This window comes from Carassius auratus, chromosome 12 (assembly GCF_003368295.1).
Source record: "Carassius auratus strain Wakin chromosome 12, ASM336829v1, whole genome shotgun sequence".
NCBI lineage: Eukaryota > Metazoa > Chordata > Actinopteri > Cypriniformes > Cyprinidae > Carassius > Carassius auratus.
The window spans coordinates 18,896,758-18,915,696 of NC_039254.1; positions in this window are offsets into that span (position 1 = coordinate 18,896,758).

The following is an 18,939-nucleotide window of genomic DNA, read 5'->3' on the forward strand; positions in this document are numbered from 1 at the left end:
ATTATTATTATTATTATTACAGTTCAGTACACTAAAATATACATTTAAGTTGTTGATCATTTAATTGTGCAAATGAATCGTTCGATGCAATTTAAGTCAGCAGGTTCACTGAAAGAATCAGCTTGATAATGAAACAGACATTGCTCTCACATCTTGCTGGTTTCTTCAGTGCCAAATAACAAGGAACCATGTGTTTTTATGAAATGAAAGAGTCAAGAGTACAGTATCGTGCTTTAGAATGTGAAGTAATTCAATAAAAAATATGATCTGATGGAGTACAGATACTTTCAAAATATATTTAAGTATAATAACAGAGTAAAAACACAGCCCTGTTGTGTACTGTATGTCTTGTGGCCATTGAAACGCTCATGGATTCACTTTCATATTTTTTTCATTCCAAAGGTTTTAATGTTTTATATATAGCAAAGTGTGTTTTGTATTGTTTTTTTTGTTTTGTTTTGTTTTTATGATGAATGTATATTTATAACATTTAAACAGGTTTACATTGCTGTGTGAGTGTTTCTAATACAAAGACTGAGGGAGTGAGGACACATTTCTTACCAATTAAATCACTCCATTTTTCAATTTTGGAAAGTCATAGAAACTTTTTTTTTTCTTTTAGTTCTTTTTTTTCTCTTTTTTTTCTATTAATCTTTGTGGCAAAGCATATATTTCCATATATTTCTATATAATCCTAAGCATATATTTCCTGAGAACCCCAGAAACGTGATAAGGGTCCATTGCAAATGACTCAATGTTTATTAAATACATTTTCTGCTAATCAATGTCATGCTGTCTATTAATCTAGTAGTGAACCCAGAATAGTCCTGTGAATCTGTCTGTGCACACCTGGGCCGAAGCTTCCTCCTGTGGGATGAGAAAGGAGGATCAGAGGCTGGTGTGATGACGGGACCGGCGCTAATCGAAGGGCTAGTGCTGATGACACAAAGGACAGAGGCACAGGTCAACACAACCGAGTCTATCAGTCACATCTATGAACCGCAGCAGAGCACACAACCCCAACGAAAGCCGGTGACACCTGGAAGAGTCTGGGGAGGAGCGAGAGCTTTTATCTGTGTGCTGACGGGACAGAAACAGTCCTCACACTCCAGCAGGGTTCTGCCTTGTCAAGATGACTAAAAACAGCTTCTCGATGAGACTAAGACTGCTCCTTTGCACTGGTCAAATAGTGTCAAAGGTCATGAATTAAAATAAAATAGTGTTTGCTTCAATTAAAAATAAATCATCAAATTAAAGCTGCACGAACACATATCTCCACCATGCTAATATTAAATATGAACATTAATTATTAATGTAATTATGTTCGCATAATTATATGATACAGATCCAGGTTGAATAAGAGTTAGGTCTTTGTGTGGCCTAAAGTAAAATTTTATTTTATTTTATTTTATTTTATTTTATTTTATTTTATTTTATTCATTTATTTATTTATTACATTTTCTTCCAGAACATGTCTTCTTTCATAGTGGAAAAATACATTGTTTTCTAACATTATGTATTTGCATCTGTATATTTGAATTAATCTTTAGGCACTGCTTTTTTCCCAAACTACTTTTATTTTCTCATTCACTGAGCCATAAATAAGCACTTTATCAGCACTTTCATACACCAAACTTTACAGTTTAATTCCTATCTATATTATGAATGTTTTTACAGAAGAATATGGTCATGTTTCATTCACATTGATTTATGTAACATTTCATTCCTAAACACACAATTTTATTTTATTGCAATTAAACCAAAAATCCCTTTAATGTAACAAAATGAATGATCTGGAAATATATGATTGCATATTTAATTAGCTGTGATTAACTTAGTTTCCATATTTAAACATCCTTGTCTTAATCAGCGTATGTCGTATGGTGACAGCTCCTGATAAAATCTTGACCCTTTTCACCTGATGAAAAAGAGTGATCTTCTAGTATCTGAAGTGTATGTATTAATTTGGATCAGAATCAGAATAAGTGTTTCTGATGCTATGTTTGGCTTTGCTGTGTGCAGATCTCAACAGATTGTTAACTCACAGTTTTACACAGCTCTGTTCTCTGCATTTCTCCACACTTCCTCCTGGGCCTGGTGAAGGATTATGGGATACGGTGAGTTGGGGCCATCTGGGGCTCCTCCAGCGAAGCGGTCCACCCACACAGCCGGTCCCTCGTGAGCCTGAGAGATTGCTCTCCTCCGCTTATTTTGTCTGACTTTAATAAACAAGTCCAGGGGTCAAATAATCTCTCTGTATATCTGTCTGCGACTCAAGCTGACTGCTTTTAATATTTAGACAGGCAGTAATGTTCCTTATACTGATCTGCCTACACCGTCAGCCTTTAAAATCCCTCGCAGAACTGCCAAGTTACTGTGTGGGCCAAAGTTTGGCTACCCTCAAAACAGTTTAATCATGTTTGCCTGCAGATCTGAGCTGTATTGGATGACTCGGGTGTTTATTTTAAGTCCTGTATCAGGCGCTAACAACCCATTTGTTAATGTCATTGTCCCGCAGGGCGTGTGATGACATCATAATACAGTGTCATGCTGTTTTGATAACCTCCGAACTCTGTCAGTTTTAGAAAACCCACCGCATAGCGGCCGTTAATGGAAGAAAAGTCACTAATTGAGACCTGATGCCCATGTAAACATCCGAAGCTGTGCTGCATTACACAGTTTTCGTCATGAGACATTTGTGCCTAATATGGAAAAAAAAATCTAATCTGAGAAGTTGTTTATGAGACATTATAGCCAGGCTTTTCGGTCGAAATAAAAGGTTTAAAGTTGACCCGTCTCGCAATAAGAAGAAATGTGAAACAAGATAGTGTCTCAGCGTAGGAGTGATACACAACATCTGTGAATTATTAATACTAATAGAGAGGAACTGATAAATATTTGAAAAAGAAGGCAAATGACAAATATACAGCGACCCATCCGCATGTAGCCGTGTGTTATGTCATACACGCATATAAAACAGGTGTGTGCAGCCATGATGTCATGAACCAAATCACAAAACTCACACAGCGTCAAACACATGGGCCTTAATGTGCAGAGTCAGCGATTACACCTGAAGGGCAAGAGGGTGAAGATAAGATATTTCAGAGGAATAGTCCTGGTTTTGGGCTTGTTTCAAAGGCATTGGAAGTGGAAGGAAATGGGAATTTTTTTTTTTTTTTTTTTTTTTTTTTATTATTATTATTTTTTTTTTTTTTGAGGATTTGCAATATGCATCTTATATTTTATAAAATTATTTAACATTAAAATGTTAAAACTTTATCATTTAGCCATTTTAAAAGTATTTATTATGTCAAGAAAAATGGAAATGTATATTATTTAAATTACATTTACATACAATTACATAAATACATTTAAATAAATGTAAATCATTTTAAGTTATTTTGCATGACTTTAGTATGAAGGAAATCATATTATTATTATTAATAATTATTATTAAAAATGTAAAATCAATTAGTTGAACATTTAATGAAATTTAAATAGTTTTTAAAATATGCCTATATATATATATATGCATCACTGTAACCTTGATTTCTGAGAAAAGTCAAAGTTATTCCACAAAAGCTGTCAACTGAACTTAACTTGTATTAAACCTGTAATATTTCTTCATTGGCCAAGTCTTTTATGTACATAATCTTCACAAAATTCAGACCAAACAGACACCTGCCTACGGTGCATCTACACACTACCTGACACTTATGTTGTGTGTGTGTGTGTGTGTGGTTATATAAATCAGTCTGGAGGCGGTCTGTCTGTAATTACAGGTTAAACACCTCCACACAGCCCAAATGCTGAGAGAGGCGGAGCACATATGGTGTCAATACGGTTTAATTACACTTTCTAATTTACCCTTTCCTGCTCTGGACGTGCTAAGACACACTTCCCCTCAATAGACATATCACAGCCTGTGCATTAGAGCCCAAAACTGTGTCTCCTATAGAGCTACAGTGCCCTCTAAAGGTTAAAAGAAGAGGAACGTGAGACTGAAAAAGATGTTTACAACCTAACAATGACTTACTGTAGCGGAAACAAAAATACTGACTCTATACATTCCTAGAGACCTTAATGATTCATGTGTTAAAAATGTTATAAAATACATAAATAACTAAAATAAATATAGCAATTTTGATTAAAATTATTATTAAAAATGTTTTTTATTTGTTATAAAATAAATAAACATATGTATAAAATATATTATATCATATATATATATATATTAGTATTTATGTCAATAATAGGGGTTAATAACTGACATTTAGCTTTGTGCTTGTTGGAAATGTTGGAAATGATGCATATGGGGTTTTATTTGTTCACTGCTGATAAAATGTAATAAAGAATTGGTTTCAAGTCTAAATTAAAGATTTAAATTGTACAATATTTAAAAAATCTCAGCCAATCTGAGTGAGACATCAGTCAAAGCTGGGAGATTCACTAGACTGTCTCACAAGGTAATAATCACTGATGGCAAACCCATCATTTTTAAAACTTTTACAGACTGTTAAGTTTCCAGCCTTCTGACCTCCGAAGTCCACCATGTCACATCGGTGTGACTCCCTCTGAATCTATAACCCACACTTACGTCTCCATTAAAGCCTGAGAATGACGTCACTTCAAGCAGAGTGCGGTAATTAGCGTTAGCATGATTCCCATTGTCCTCGGCCTGTGCCATAGGTCACGCAGTGAGATGAATGCCCAATTGTGTAAGAAGAGTGTGTTCTCATAAGAGAAATGCAGATGCTAATTTATATGATCTGTCCTCATTTACTCGCCCTGTAAAAGGCAAGACAGCAGCACTCACAGTCACATCTGCCTGGATCTTAAATAACCGAAGGAGAGGTGAGGGAAGACTGAAGGTTCGAAAAGTGAGAAGCATCTTCATGTACAATGCACAAAAAAATTAAAAAAATAAATCAGAATCATTCTCACTGAAATTTGATGATTCCCTAGTTAGATGCTTTGATTTCTTCTTCAAAACAGCTACTTGTCCCAGATAAGCATCTATGTCGAGCTCTCTTGCTGTATATTTCAGTAACTGAAGTGATGCACTGCTACAGAGGGAAAACTCCACATGTAATGTATTTATGTTGTCTTCTATGGTGAGGTGTCTCATTCTCGGTAATACTGCCCTTTTGTGTGTGAAAACATTTCAGAGGCACAAGTTTGTTTTCTGAGAGGCTCGTTGTTGGGTTTGCGTTGAACTGATGAAAGCCTCCAGTATGTTTGCTCTGTTCTCCTTGCATTAGTTCAGCTCAAGCGTGAGAGTTTGGTCTGGACAATTGGGTACGTCTTGGGTGTTATGCTGGGAAAAGATGAAACAAAGCATGAAATAAAAGTATCATACAAAGAAACACAAACTTTGGGTGTAAAAACATCTCAATCCTGCAACAAATTTATTCATTATTTCCTTTCAAGTTGTCATAGGGTCATAATTGTGTGTTTTTAAGTTAATGGTGGACCACTGCGAAGCTCTCAGACATCATCGTGGCGAACCGAAGACTACAGATTGGCAGTCGAGAAGGGGATAACCCAGCAGCTCTTGGATAAAAACAAGTCAACAGTGTTATTTAAGTGAGGCGTTAAATCGAAGTCTCGCCTTCGCCGTGACAAACTGAAAAATGATTGCAAGTCAATTATTTTAACAGTTTGGCTTGGACAAGAATAACACTGTATGGGAGGGACATTTGTTTTACCAACAGCAGGAGAAGGCTGAGACTTCTTTTCAACAGCACAGTTTAAGATGTTTAGCTGGTTAGATCCCAAGACTTGTTCTTCTCTGCCTTGCTTTCTCGGTTGTGAGCAAGCTAGGGGATGTTTTTGAAACACCGCGAGCTACGACATGTGAGCGTCTCACGTAAGCAGTCGATTGTGTCGATTTCACCAGAAATACGGGAATGGAATCCGACAGGAATCGACTCGGCTCGCTCGAGTAGACGGTGTCTGCAATATCTTTATTTTCTCTCTGAAGAGCTGAACAAAGAAATAACAATAATGGAATGTCTGGCCAGAGCCGATTGCCAAGGATAACTGTAGCAGATGTCGGCGGAGGAATCTCACTCGTTCTGCCAGGCTCTTGGGAATTTCTCCAAACGGAGAAGTCATCGGATCTGAAAGTAGAAGCGCAGTGGAGGATCAGACCAGGTGGTGAAAGCTTTTGTCTGAAACCAGCTGGCTCTAACAGGCCATGCTTTGGGTTCTGCCGTTGTATCTCAGGGTTGCAGGTAGTTTGAACAGTTGCGAGAGCGATGATGGGTGGACATGGATAAAACTCACAAAGCCAAGATGTTGATCTCGAGTCTGTATCAAGACCAAAAACTCTAAGAAACATCTCTCCTGCATTAGATAGTTGTAATCAAACAGCTCTAAATTACTGGTTCTGTCAAGCTGGTAATCACATTATTGGCTATTGACTTCGGAATATAAGTGTAATATATATGTCTATATATGCATGCCTATGATATGATTTGTCCTTTGCAACAAATACAATGTCTCTATTTAGAGATGTTAGAGCTCAAAGGCCATCCTTGAGAGAGTAACACCTAACATGGCAGCTTTTAGCTACAAGAGTTACCATTATCAAAAAAAAAAAAAAAAAAAAAAACTACACTTGGCTTGTATGCCAGAGCTTTAGTTATTTGGGTCAAGAACTGTGGGAAGATCACAGGCAAAAGCACCTTACCTCATGAGTCTTATGCTGCTTCTTTAAGCATTCTGTCATCCAGAGTGAGAGACGGGTCAAGAGGAAAGTCTACAACTTCTAAACACCACTTTGGCATATGTATGTTTACATGTCATCCTTACTATTCTTGGCTACAATTTCTCTTCTGAAGAGCTTCCAAAACATGTTTATTTCACACATCTCTTTTATGGTTTTGTATCTAATATCCAGCATAAAATGGTACCTTGTGTCTTCAAGTGAATTTAAAGGCATAGTTCACTCAAACAATGAACATTCAGTTTCATTTATTCACCCACATGTTGTTCCAAACTACCTTTCTTTAAGGAACACTCTTAAAAATAAAGGTTCTGTATTGGCTTTGAAGGTTGCATGAAGAACTTTTAACATTCAATGAATCTTTGCACTTCAAGGTTATTCAGATTATTAAAATATTCTTCGCACTAAGAAAAAAAATGAAGGTTGACCATACAATGAAGGTTAAAGGGGTCTAAAACTTTTGAAAATATATGTTTTGTTTGTTTTTTGTTTTTTGTCCTATTGAAGAAAGATAGTCACACAATATTTGAATGACATGAGGGTCAGTTAATGATAACAGAATAAGAATTTTGGGGTGAACTGTCCATTTAAGTAATGAACAGGGAAACTTATATGCTTCGGTGAACCCAATGCTCAAAGGATGATGGCATAACAAAAGATAAAACGACAAATTTCTTCACACCCACTGATGCAGGCAGCGTTATGCCTAACTAATTTTTACAATCTAGTTTATGGAGAGGGCCAAGGGGTGCATGAACGGTGAAGCATCAGAGCAGGTATCTCAGGAGTCCTTCCCTCATATGATTCAGCCAAAGTAAGGGCGCCATTCGACAGGCATGAAATTTTACATTGGAGACAACTTTGGAAGACTGTGAGGTTTTAGGATGTGCTGCAATAACATAATCCCCTCTATCCCACATCCTAAACCTCATATAAGTTCCCTCTTGTGGCTCATTACCACCTGTGTCTGAAAAAAGTATGTTTATAAGCTCTGATCCCCAAAGAGAAGCTGCCGTTCGCACAGCTTTACAACCCGGAGAAACTCGGGCAAGAGACGAAGGATAAATACTATCTATCATGTCATATATTTACTGTCCTTTTGCAGTCGGTTGCAAATACGATCCCCTTTGCTGCTCCTCGAGGTGGTGTTATGGACTATGTATGTCCACAGGACTATCACTTTCACAGCGTCTCAATGCCCCCGCCTCCCGGCTTCACATAAGTCATTCACGTTGGGGCGATTTATCATTGTGAGTAATACTCTGGATGAAGTGAAAGGCTACAGTGAATTTAGGAAAGGAGGGGTAAGGAAGTTGTGGGTGTGGGACACTGCAAAACTGCCCAGATTCAGGACCAGTTGCTTTTAAATCAAACCCCATCAAGGGACCGTGATTTGGTGCGTGGGGACTGATTTGGCATGGTTTCCAGATGTAACATCTCTTGGAAGCGCAGAATGACAAAAACAGCTTGGCAGGACACAGAGTATAGTTGTGTAAATACTGGATTAAATCAGATTTATTTGCAGTACATCTGTCTTTCTTGACCACGCCAACCCTCTTTTCTCGATGCTTTCAGTAGGTATGATGCTCTGATGTCTGTTGAATTAATGGAGCAGAGTGGAGTGTGCACAGGGGAGGTTTTTCCTGCTTCTTTTAACATCTTTTCATCTCACTTGCGTGTTCTTGTTCTGTTGGATTGTGCCATATATTATAGATGAAGAAGCGTAGTAAATGAATTAAAACCAAGCCAGTTCGACCCTTCTCTAAGCTACACCCCTTGGTTACTGTTGCTACCAATCGTTATAAAACATCCTATAAATGAACTGGAGATTTACATGAATAATATATTTTTCAGTAAAATGCAGGATGCATTGATATTAAAATGCAAATTATTGTTATGGGCAATATTTCATAAATGTATAATATTAAAATGATATACTCTCTAATTAAATAATAATAATAAAAATCACCAAAAGTTTTTATAAAATATTTTAAAATTCTAAAAGTGAATTTAGGTATCACAAATGTTTTTGCATTTAAAAATGTAAATGTATTCATGTTTTTAAAGATTTACTTTAGTTGAGGTTTTCATTTAAATGTACAAATAAAATAAATGTGCAAGAAGTGTAAATAAAAATTGATTGGCTCTTATTCTGCTGTCTAGAATAAATAATGTTTTTGCAGAGGATTTTATGTGATGTTTTTATTTCAAAATGTGCGATGTGAAAATGCAGCAATATGATTAAAAACTATAGAGAATGTAAATTCAAATAAAGGAAAAATGCTTATCAAAGAAATAAACCTACAAACCCGATTCCAAAAAAGTTGGACAAATTGTGAGTAAAAAACGAATTGAATAATTTACAAATCTCATAAATTTATTTTTTATTCACAATAGAATATAGAAACCATATCAAATGTTGAAAGTGAGACATTTTGAAATGTCATGCCAAATATTGGCTCATTTTGGATTTCATGAGAGCTACACATTCCAAAAATGTGCCGCAAAAGTTAAATGTACATATAAGGAACAGCTGGAGGACCAATTTGCAACTTATTAAGTCAATTGGCAACATGATTGGGTATAAAAAGAGCCTCTCAGAGTGACAGTGTCTCAGAAGTCAAGATGGGCAGAGGATCACCAATTCCCCCAATTCTGCGGCGAAAAATAGTGGAGCAATATCAGAAAGGAGTTTCTCAAAGAAAACTTGCAAAGAGTTTGACATTAACATCATAACATCATTAAAAGATTTAGAGAATCTGGAACAATCTCTGTGCATAAGGGTCAAGGCCAGTAAACCATACTGGATGCCCTTGATCTTCGGGCCTTTAGATGGCACTGCATCACATACAGGAATGATACTGTAATGGAAATTCAATTTAAATAAGTTTATTTGTATAGCGCTTTTTACGATAAAAATCATTACAAAGCAACTTACGTTGCCACAATATTTAGTAGTAGCTTATAAGTGGTGACTGTCAGTTTGTTTGCATATGACAGGATTTTTCAGAAAAATTTATACAAGACGTAGTCAGCCAGACGATGAACATTATTAACAGAAATTATCATATGATGCAGTCACACTTGTAGCAATATTTGTTAGTTCTGTTTGTTGATTAAGGGTTAGCATCATCTGAGGTCCTCTGAGGGTCAGCATCATCTCTTCTCAGGTGTTATGGATCCAGACTGGAGCTTGTGTAAATCCTAGTTACCACGGGATGAAGATCCAGCAGAAACAGAGAAACACATAGAGACATCATTAGCATAGCTGCTGATCCAAAAAGGAAAATTAATTAGTTTAACCCAAGCTAAAGAATAAGAATGCACATTTGATCAGATGCAACTGCAGTCACAATTTAAGAGATACATTATTTGAATGCTTGGCGAAAGAGATGCGTAAGAGATTGAAGAAGCAGGACAACCACCTAGAAGTGCATTACAATAGTCCAGTCTAGAGGTCATGAATGCATGAACTAGCTTTTCTGCATTAGAAACAGGTAACATGTTTCGTAGCTTGGCAATGTTTCTAAGATGGAAGAATGCAGTTTTTGTAACATTGGAAATATGATTTTCAAAAGACAAATTGCTGTCTAATATAACACCCAGATTTCTGACTGTAGAGGAAGTAACAGTACATCCGTCTAGTTGCAGATTGTAATCTACAAGATTCTGTGTAGTGTTTTTTGGTCCAATAATTAATATCTCTGTCTTATCCGAATTTAATAGGAGAAAATTATTGGTCATCCAATCTTTTACATTTTTAAAACACTGTGTTAGCTTAAATAATTGAGAAGTTTTTCATCTGGTCTCGTTGAGATATAGCTGAGTATCATCAGCATAACAGTGGAAACTAAACCCATATTTTCTAATGATATTACCAACGGGCAAAATGTATATTGTAAATAGAAGGGGACCTAGGACGGATCCTTGTGGCACTCCATATTTTACTGGTGATAAATGAAATGACTCCCCATTAAAATAAACAAAATGGTAGCGATCGGACAGGTAGGATCTAAACCATCTTAGAGCCTGCCCTTGAATACCTGTATAGTTTTGTAATCTATCAATGAGTATGTCATGATCTATGGTGTGGAACGCAGCACTAACATCAAGTAAAACAGAAGTATAATAAAATAAAAAAGAAGGTAATTTGTAATTTTAACAAGTGCAGTTTCTGTGCTATGGTAGGGACTGAAACCTGACTGAAATTCTACATACAAAACGTTTTTATTTTTTTTTATTTATTTTTTTTTTGCAGGAAGGAGCTCAATTGACTCAAAAAGCTCAAGCTTTTTCTAAAATTTTAACATAGATGCAAGATTTGAAATAGGCCTATGATTTGCCAGTTCACTGGGATCTAGTTTTGATTTCTTAATAAGAGGCTAAATAACCGCCAGCTTAAATTATTTTGGGACGTGACCTAAAAATAATGACTAGTTTTAATAATATTGAGAAGTGGTTCTTCAGCTACAAGTAACAACAATTTAGTGGGTACAGGATCTAATAAACATGTTGTTGGTTTAGATACAGTGATTCGTTTATTTAGCTCTTCCTGTCCTATAATTGTGAAGCACTGCAGTTTATCTTTGGGTGCGATGGATGAAACTGAAGTATTAGACGCTGTAAAATCTACATTTGCTATTGTATTTCTAATGTTATCTATTTTATCAGTGAAGAAATTCATGAAGTATTACTATTGTCGGTGAACACAATCCACCGTTCCATTCGCCGTTGGTGGCTAAAACTTTATAGGTAAAGAAAGAAGCCATAGCTAAATATGATCCAGAAGCGCAGGTGTTTTCTCTGGGCCAAGGCTCATTTCAAATGGACTGTGGCAAAGTGGAAAACTGTTCTGTGGTCAGACCAATCAAAATTTGAAGTTATTTTTGGAAAACTGGGACGCCATGTCATTCAGACTAAGAGGACAAGGACAACACAAGTTGTTATCAGCGCTCAGTTCAGAAGCTTGCATCTCTGATGGTATGGGGTTTCATGAGTGCGTGTGGCATGGGCAGCTTACACATCTTGAAATGCAGTTCTAGAACAACATATGCTCCCATCCAGACATCGTCTCTTTTAGGGAAGACCTTGCATTTTCCAACATGACAATGCCAGACCACATACTGCATCAATTACAACATGATGGCAGTGTAGAAGAAGGATCCGGGTACTGAAATAGCCAGCCTGCAGTCCAGATATTTCACCCAGAGAAAACATTTGGTGCATCATAAAGAGGAAGATGTGACAAAGAAGACATAAGACAGTTGAGCAACTAGAACCCTGTATTAGACAAGAATGGAACAACATTCCTATTCCTAAACTTGAGCAACTTGTCTCCTCAGACGTTTGCAGACTGTTATAAAAAGAAGAGCGGATGCCACACAGTGGTAAACATGGCCTTGTCCCAACTTTTTTGAGATGTGTTGATGCCATGAAATATAAAATCAACTTATTATTCCCAAAAAATGATACATTTTCTCAGTTTAAACATTTCATATTTCATCTATGTTGTATTCTGAATAAAATATTGAAATTGGAACCTCCACATTACTGCATTCTGTTTTCAGAGTGATAACTCTAGTGTAAGTCAACAGAACTGTCCACATTTCTACAACAAAATCACTGCAATTGTGAACTCTTCAGTTACTATCAACACCTACATTAGTATGTGAATGAAATCATTAAGTTCCTGATGGTAGTTTACCCTGGAGCAAAATGTGTTCTTTCTGATGTGGAACTCCTCAACTATTGCTAGCATTTACAAATAGTAAACATTAGTTGAAGAAATCCAACAACCCAGGTCATGAACCCATTATCCAGTATTCAGCGCATCGGACCTCAATGCTGTATTCACTTGTACTAGGTTACAAAGATGAGCTCAGCCAATTGTTCTCTACCTTAAGAGCTCCTCAAGTGTTTATTGGGTAAGATGTCAGACAGGGTCAGACACAAAATTGAGGTGTTGAGACTGCTATAACAAGGCCCACCTGTGGATTATACCACTTTTTAAGAGAAAACACTGAAAAAGAGAGACTAGCAGCTATAAAAAGAAACAACTGAATGACCAATATTAATCTGACAGCTGTTATACAAATTTTATACAAGTCTATATGGATTCAAAAACACCAGTTGTGTTCTAGCTATTCTATATCAGAACAACGGGACACAAATACACTATATAGACTACATTAGTCATCTGGAGTGATTTGACTTTGGGAGTGTCACATATATCTGCGCCACCTCGTATACAGGAGTGATGGATAGCTCATTCTCAACAGGCACTTCAGAAGAGTTTCTCTGATTACATAATTGGCTCAGAACACCACAGGGAGAAGGTCCTGTTTGATATTTCATGTCTTTAGTGGGTCTTTTGGCCTTGAGTGCTCCACGAGTCTATGAGGGAAAGCGCCACTGTCCGTTTGGAGGGTTTTATGTTTAGTTTATCTTGGCCAAAGGACGCATATCGTTCCGATGACATTCTGCAGACATTTCAGCTTTTTGTTTTAGCACCATCCATCTCTCCCGTCTGTCTCCCTCTCAAGCCTCAAAGAAAGAAAGAGGAGAGAGTTATGTCTCCCCCTGTGTTCTCACTCACTCAAACCTGGCTTGAGAGTCTTGTGGGGTTGTAGTAAGGGGTTCGCTGCGTCTCCCAGCATCACACTTTTTGTCCTCCTGAACCCCTTTTTCCTCCCGGCCCCATCTACTGATGAGTGATGGCTAATAAAAAAAAGTCCTCTCTTGCCCTGGAGTGCATTAAACATCTCACTGGCAACGCAGAAGTGATTTCTCACTGTCTGGTTATCCGCAGACGTTTGCGCACCCCACATTGGAGGACGGAGGCAGGATTAAAAGCTGTCAGGATGGCAATTAGGATGCACAAAACCAAAGAGGGAAAGCAGGAATTGATCAAATCTAAACATGCATCTTGAGTTGCTTTGGATATAAAGTATCTGCCTAATCGACTATTTAATGTTAAATGTTGTAAAACAATTACCGTATTTTCCGGACTATAAGTCACACTTTTTTGCATAGTTTGGCTGGTCCTGCGACCTATATTCAGGTGTGACTTATTTATCAAAATTAATTTTACATGAATCAAGAGAAATGAAACAAGAGAAAACATTACCGTTTACAGGCACCAGAGGGCGCTCTATGCTGCTCAGTGCTCCTGTAGTCTACCCCTGAGCAGCATAGAGTGCCCTCTCGTGGTTTTAGATGGTAATGTTTTCTCTTGGTTCTTGGTTCTAAATAAATGCAATTTATAGGCTAGTGCGACTTATATTCCGAAAAATACGGTAATTGCAATTAATTGCATCCAAAATAAGAGTCTTTGTTTACATAATATATGTATGTGTACTGTGAATTTGTTATTATAAATATAAATATATATATATATATATATATATATATATATATATATATATATATATATATATATATATATATATATATATTGTCCATAAATACACACACAATATTGTATAAATGTAGAACATATTTGGACGTATATACATTTATATTAAATACAAATATATTTAGTATATAAACATAACGTAGTTTTCTTACATGTATACATGCATTTGTGTGTGTGTGTGTGTGTGTGTGTGTACTGTATATGCATGATAAATATAGACAGTATATGCACATATAATATGTAAACAAAAACTTTTATTTTGGATGTGATTAATCATTTGACAGGACTAGTTAAATAATAAATAAACTGTAAAAATGGTAGATTATATGTGGCCTTACTGCATTAGAAAATGTTTAATGGTTGGAAATGCGTTTTTAAGGTAATAAAATACCTTAAGGATGTTTTTTTTTTTTTAACTAATAAAAGTAGATTAAATTATCTTTTAGCTTCAAAGAAAATGTATGGAGTTAGGTTGATTCTGTCATATATAGGTAAAATAATAACATGTCCTAACAAGATGTGTCATTATGGCTACAAGACATGAGAAAAAAAAAAAAAAAAACAGCCATCAGAAGAGCATGTGGGCGGAGCTCAATGGATAAGTACATAATAATGAATAAATATCAAACCATTATTAAAAATACATACTAAGGGATTGTTAAAATCTTTGTCATGAAATACTCATTTGTTCACATATACAGTAGTTTGAATGTTCTTGTTTCTTTCAATGTCTTTCAAATTCGAATCGTTTCATTGTTGATCAGGATGGCTGTCAAGGTCACACAATGATATTCGAACACACATTAAATCCCTTTAACATTAAATAAAGCACAAAATCAACAGCCTACCTGAGATTATTACTGGTAAAGTTAATTTTCCTGTCGCTAAACATGGCAATAAGATCGGGAAAAAGTATATATAAATTACTATTCTCAAAAAAAAAAAAAAAAAGTTGGAGAGGCAAACAGTGCTTAAATTCATTATGTTTATTTGATGTTTATGTTTATGTGATGACAAACACACATTTACATCTCTTAGCTTAAAGCTGCGGTAGGGAACTTTTGACGCTCTAGCGGTTAATAAACAGAACTGCTTGCGTCTTGCGGAAGAACATCGTAGCCGGAACTACTTCTCTCTGTTTATGTCTATGAAGAATCACAAAGGTACTGGGTTACTCCGCCGCAGTACCCCCGAAGCAATCTAAAATAGTCCGAATATAAACACTTATTATAGATGCACCCTAGTGATTCAGAACAAGCTAAAACACGGTTTGGAAAACGGATTCATGGTGTACTCGCTTATTATATACATTTTTCTACATTTTGAACACAAACAAAGTTACGGACCGCAGCTCTGATTGGTTGTTTCTTACCGGGAGCGGATGACTTTCTGCAAATGGCAATAGGACACTGGGAGGAGCCAGAGGAGCTTGATTTTTTTCACAGATTATCTGTCTCATATTCTACTGTCAGGACATAATGACAGGTTTAACAAATATGTAAAAAATATATTTTTACAAAAGTTCCCTACTGCAGCTTTAAATGTCATTCCCTGTGAGAAAAAAAAAAAAGGTTGCAAAGTTCCAAAACTATAGACAAGGATTCTTGCCAAAGCTGCGAGCAAATAACCCAGTGCGTAGGCCATTACTTCTGAATACACATGAGACAGGCACTATAAAGGCAGAATGAGCACATAAGTGTACTGGGATGTTGGAAAGTTACAAATTTCCCATCCAGAAAAGCCTGAGGCAGATTGCTAAATCTAGATTTGCAACAAATCATTCCGTTCAGATCATTCTGATGATATAAATGTTAGTGCATCAATCTTAATAGATCTTACAGGCCAGATTGTGTGGTAAAGCCCAGTGGTTGGTCGTGTCCTCCATTATGAAAGCTTACTGATGTGTTTTTCTACCATGAGGACGTGCAGGCTGGTATTGTGCTAGTTTTGGCTGATGAAGAGGTCAAGATTTTATTGCTTCTAAAGCTTCTGCTTCCTTCCTCGGATGAAGTATTACAACTTCTGTTTGTTATTGAGCCAAGAAATAACAGGTAACAGAGGACATTCACCGTCCGCCAGAAGGAGGGGTTGTGCACTTCACGGAGAATTGACTTTATATTGAGTCTCATAAAACACTGCAGCCTTCTCAAAGACGTTACTATGGAAGCAAATAAATAGATGTGTTTTTCCCAGTCCCTTTCTGGACTCGAACCCGAGATGGTCACCATCCAGCCTGCATCTCTTTTGGCAAAGGATCGCTGGTATGTTTGGAAAAATACTCCAAAAAGGGTTTTTGGGTCATTAATAAAGCCTAATTGCAGCTAAACTAGCTGTTATCGGCTTCTCCTTAAACAAGCAATTTGCTATGAAATTTGAGATCCCGCACTCATTTGTGCTGTGTTGGTCAGTTCGGCGTTTATATAAACACTTTATAAATCCTTCATACAGAGCCGTGCGAGCCTCTTTCTTCATGCTTATTTTAAAACAAGGCCATCTCAGATGTTTCTTATAGTTTATTGAGGGTCCACAATCCATCGACAAAAAGGCCTGGAGCGCGATGTCTTGATTTGGCCTCCGGAGTTATTGCCTTTATCTGCGCTGAGCAAAATATACATGTTTCATTTGTAGGGGAAAGTTGAGAGGGACTGCCAGCGACACTCAAAATTAAGGCTTTGCTTAGCAGGAAATTACAAATCTACCTTTCAGACGACTGCATCCTACCTGTACATCACTCGCTGAGGACCTGGAGGAGATCGGTCACGGTCGTGACCGATGACGATGTCAACGTGGAGCATTTATTTCTCATTTACATTAAGAATGGTATTCTAAATGAGAGCATATTGTCTTCCACATTGTCATACTGTATGTAGTGCAAATGAGGTCATTAAGGAGTTGGTTACACTTGAAAATAAAACATTTGATTAAAGGTCAATGACTATATATATATATATATATATATATATATATATATATATATATATATATATATATATATATATATATATATATATATATATATATATATAAACACACACACAACCAAACATTATTCAGACAACAGATATAGTGGGTGCAGGACACTAGTTAATTTATGTAAGTGAGGAAAGCATATTGGCGAGTAATTTATTACTGCTAAATTCAGAAAAAATGAAGATGTTAATTATAGGACCTAAAAACTCTGCATGTAATAACCTAGAACACTCTCTAAAACTTGATGGCTGCTCTGTCAATTCTCCGTCATCAGTTAGGAACCTAGGTGTGCTATTTGATAGCAATCTTTCCTTAGAAAGCCACGTTTCTAGCTTTTGTAAAACTGCATTTTTCAATTTCAAAAATATATATAACTTATGGCCCATACTCTCAATGTCAAATGCAGAAATGTTAATCCATACATCCATACATGAAAAAACAACCGAACCGCAGGGAAGCAAGCTTGATGAACGCTTCCTGCGCACGAGTCAGCCACCTCCCAGCCGGGGCCTTCCATTCTTTCCCGACCTGCATGATGAGATTGCCAGGTCGTGGAAATGTCCATTCTTGGCCCGCCTCTACATCCCGTCATCTGACTATTATGGAAATGTGGTGGGGATGGGAGAGCACGGTTATAGAGCGATGCCCCGGGTGGAACAGACACTCGCGAGCTATCTGTCCCCCGGCGTGGCATCGTCTCTGAAGGCCCCGGCATTGCCCTCAAAGCCACTCAGAACAACATCGGCTTTGGTGGGCAAAGGGTATGTGGCTGCAGGTCAGGCTGGTGCGTGTCAGTACACCATGGTGGTGTTACAGGCTTACCAAGCCGACCTGCTTAAAGAGCTAGACGAGGTAGAGGAGATCAAGTCCCATGATATTTCAGAGCTAAGAAGGACCGCTGATCTCTCCCTCTGCGCCACCAAGGAGACCGCTCGAGCGATTGGCAGCTATGGCAGCTATGGTGGACTCGGAGAGGCACTTATGGTTGACCCTGTCCGATATGAAAGAGCGGGACAGGGTCTGCCTCATGGACCCTAGCTCCGCACCCTAGCTCCTCTTATCGCGAGGCCCAAAAGCAGAGCATCGCCTCTCGTGCTCCTCCGCGTCGGTCTCGCCTCAGCACCCTCTGGGGGCCTGTCTGAAAACCCTGCCAGTGTTCCAGGGCGCAGTGGTCCCCAGCGAGCATCGGTCTCAGTATTTTCCGCCCATGCACGTAGCGGGGCTGAGACGCTCGCCGCCCCTGCGGGGGCCTCTAACAACAAAAGTCAGTCTCGAGAGACTGATTCCCTTAGTAGATTATTTAGCAGCGTAGAAACTACTGCCAAATGTATCTTGATGGGTCCTGCACACAGTAGAAAAAGGCTACCGTATTCAGTTCGGCTCCGCGCCGCCAATATTCAACGGGGTCATTCAGACGATAGTCGGCCCCAGGCAGGGTCTGGTTATGGAACAGGAAGTGAAACCCTATTAGAGAAGGAGGCCATCGAGGTGGTCCCTCCTCAGGACAGGGAGTCCGGATTTTACAGCCGGTATTTCATAGTTCCAAAGAAGGATGGGGGGCTGCGTCCGATTATAGACTTGAGGGTCTTAAATCATTCAGTTATGAGACTGAAGTTCAGAATGCTCACAATCAAGCATGTTGTAGCTCAGATCAGGTCCGAGGACTGGTCTGTCACAATAGATCTCAAAGACGCATACTTCCACATATCCATCCTCCAACAACACAGGAAGTTTCTGAGTTTTTTTTTCTGGGGCGAAGCTTACCAATATCGAGTACTTCCCTTCGTCCTTGCACTCTCACCCCGCACGTTCAGAAAATGTGTAG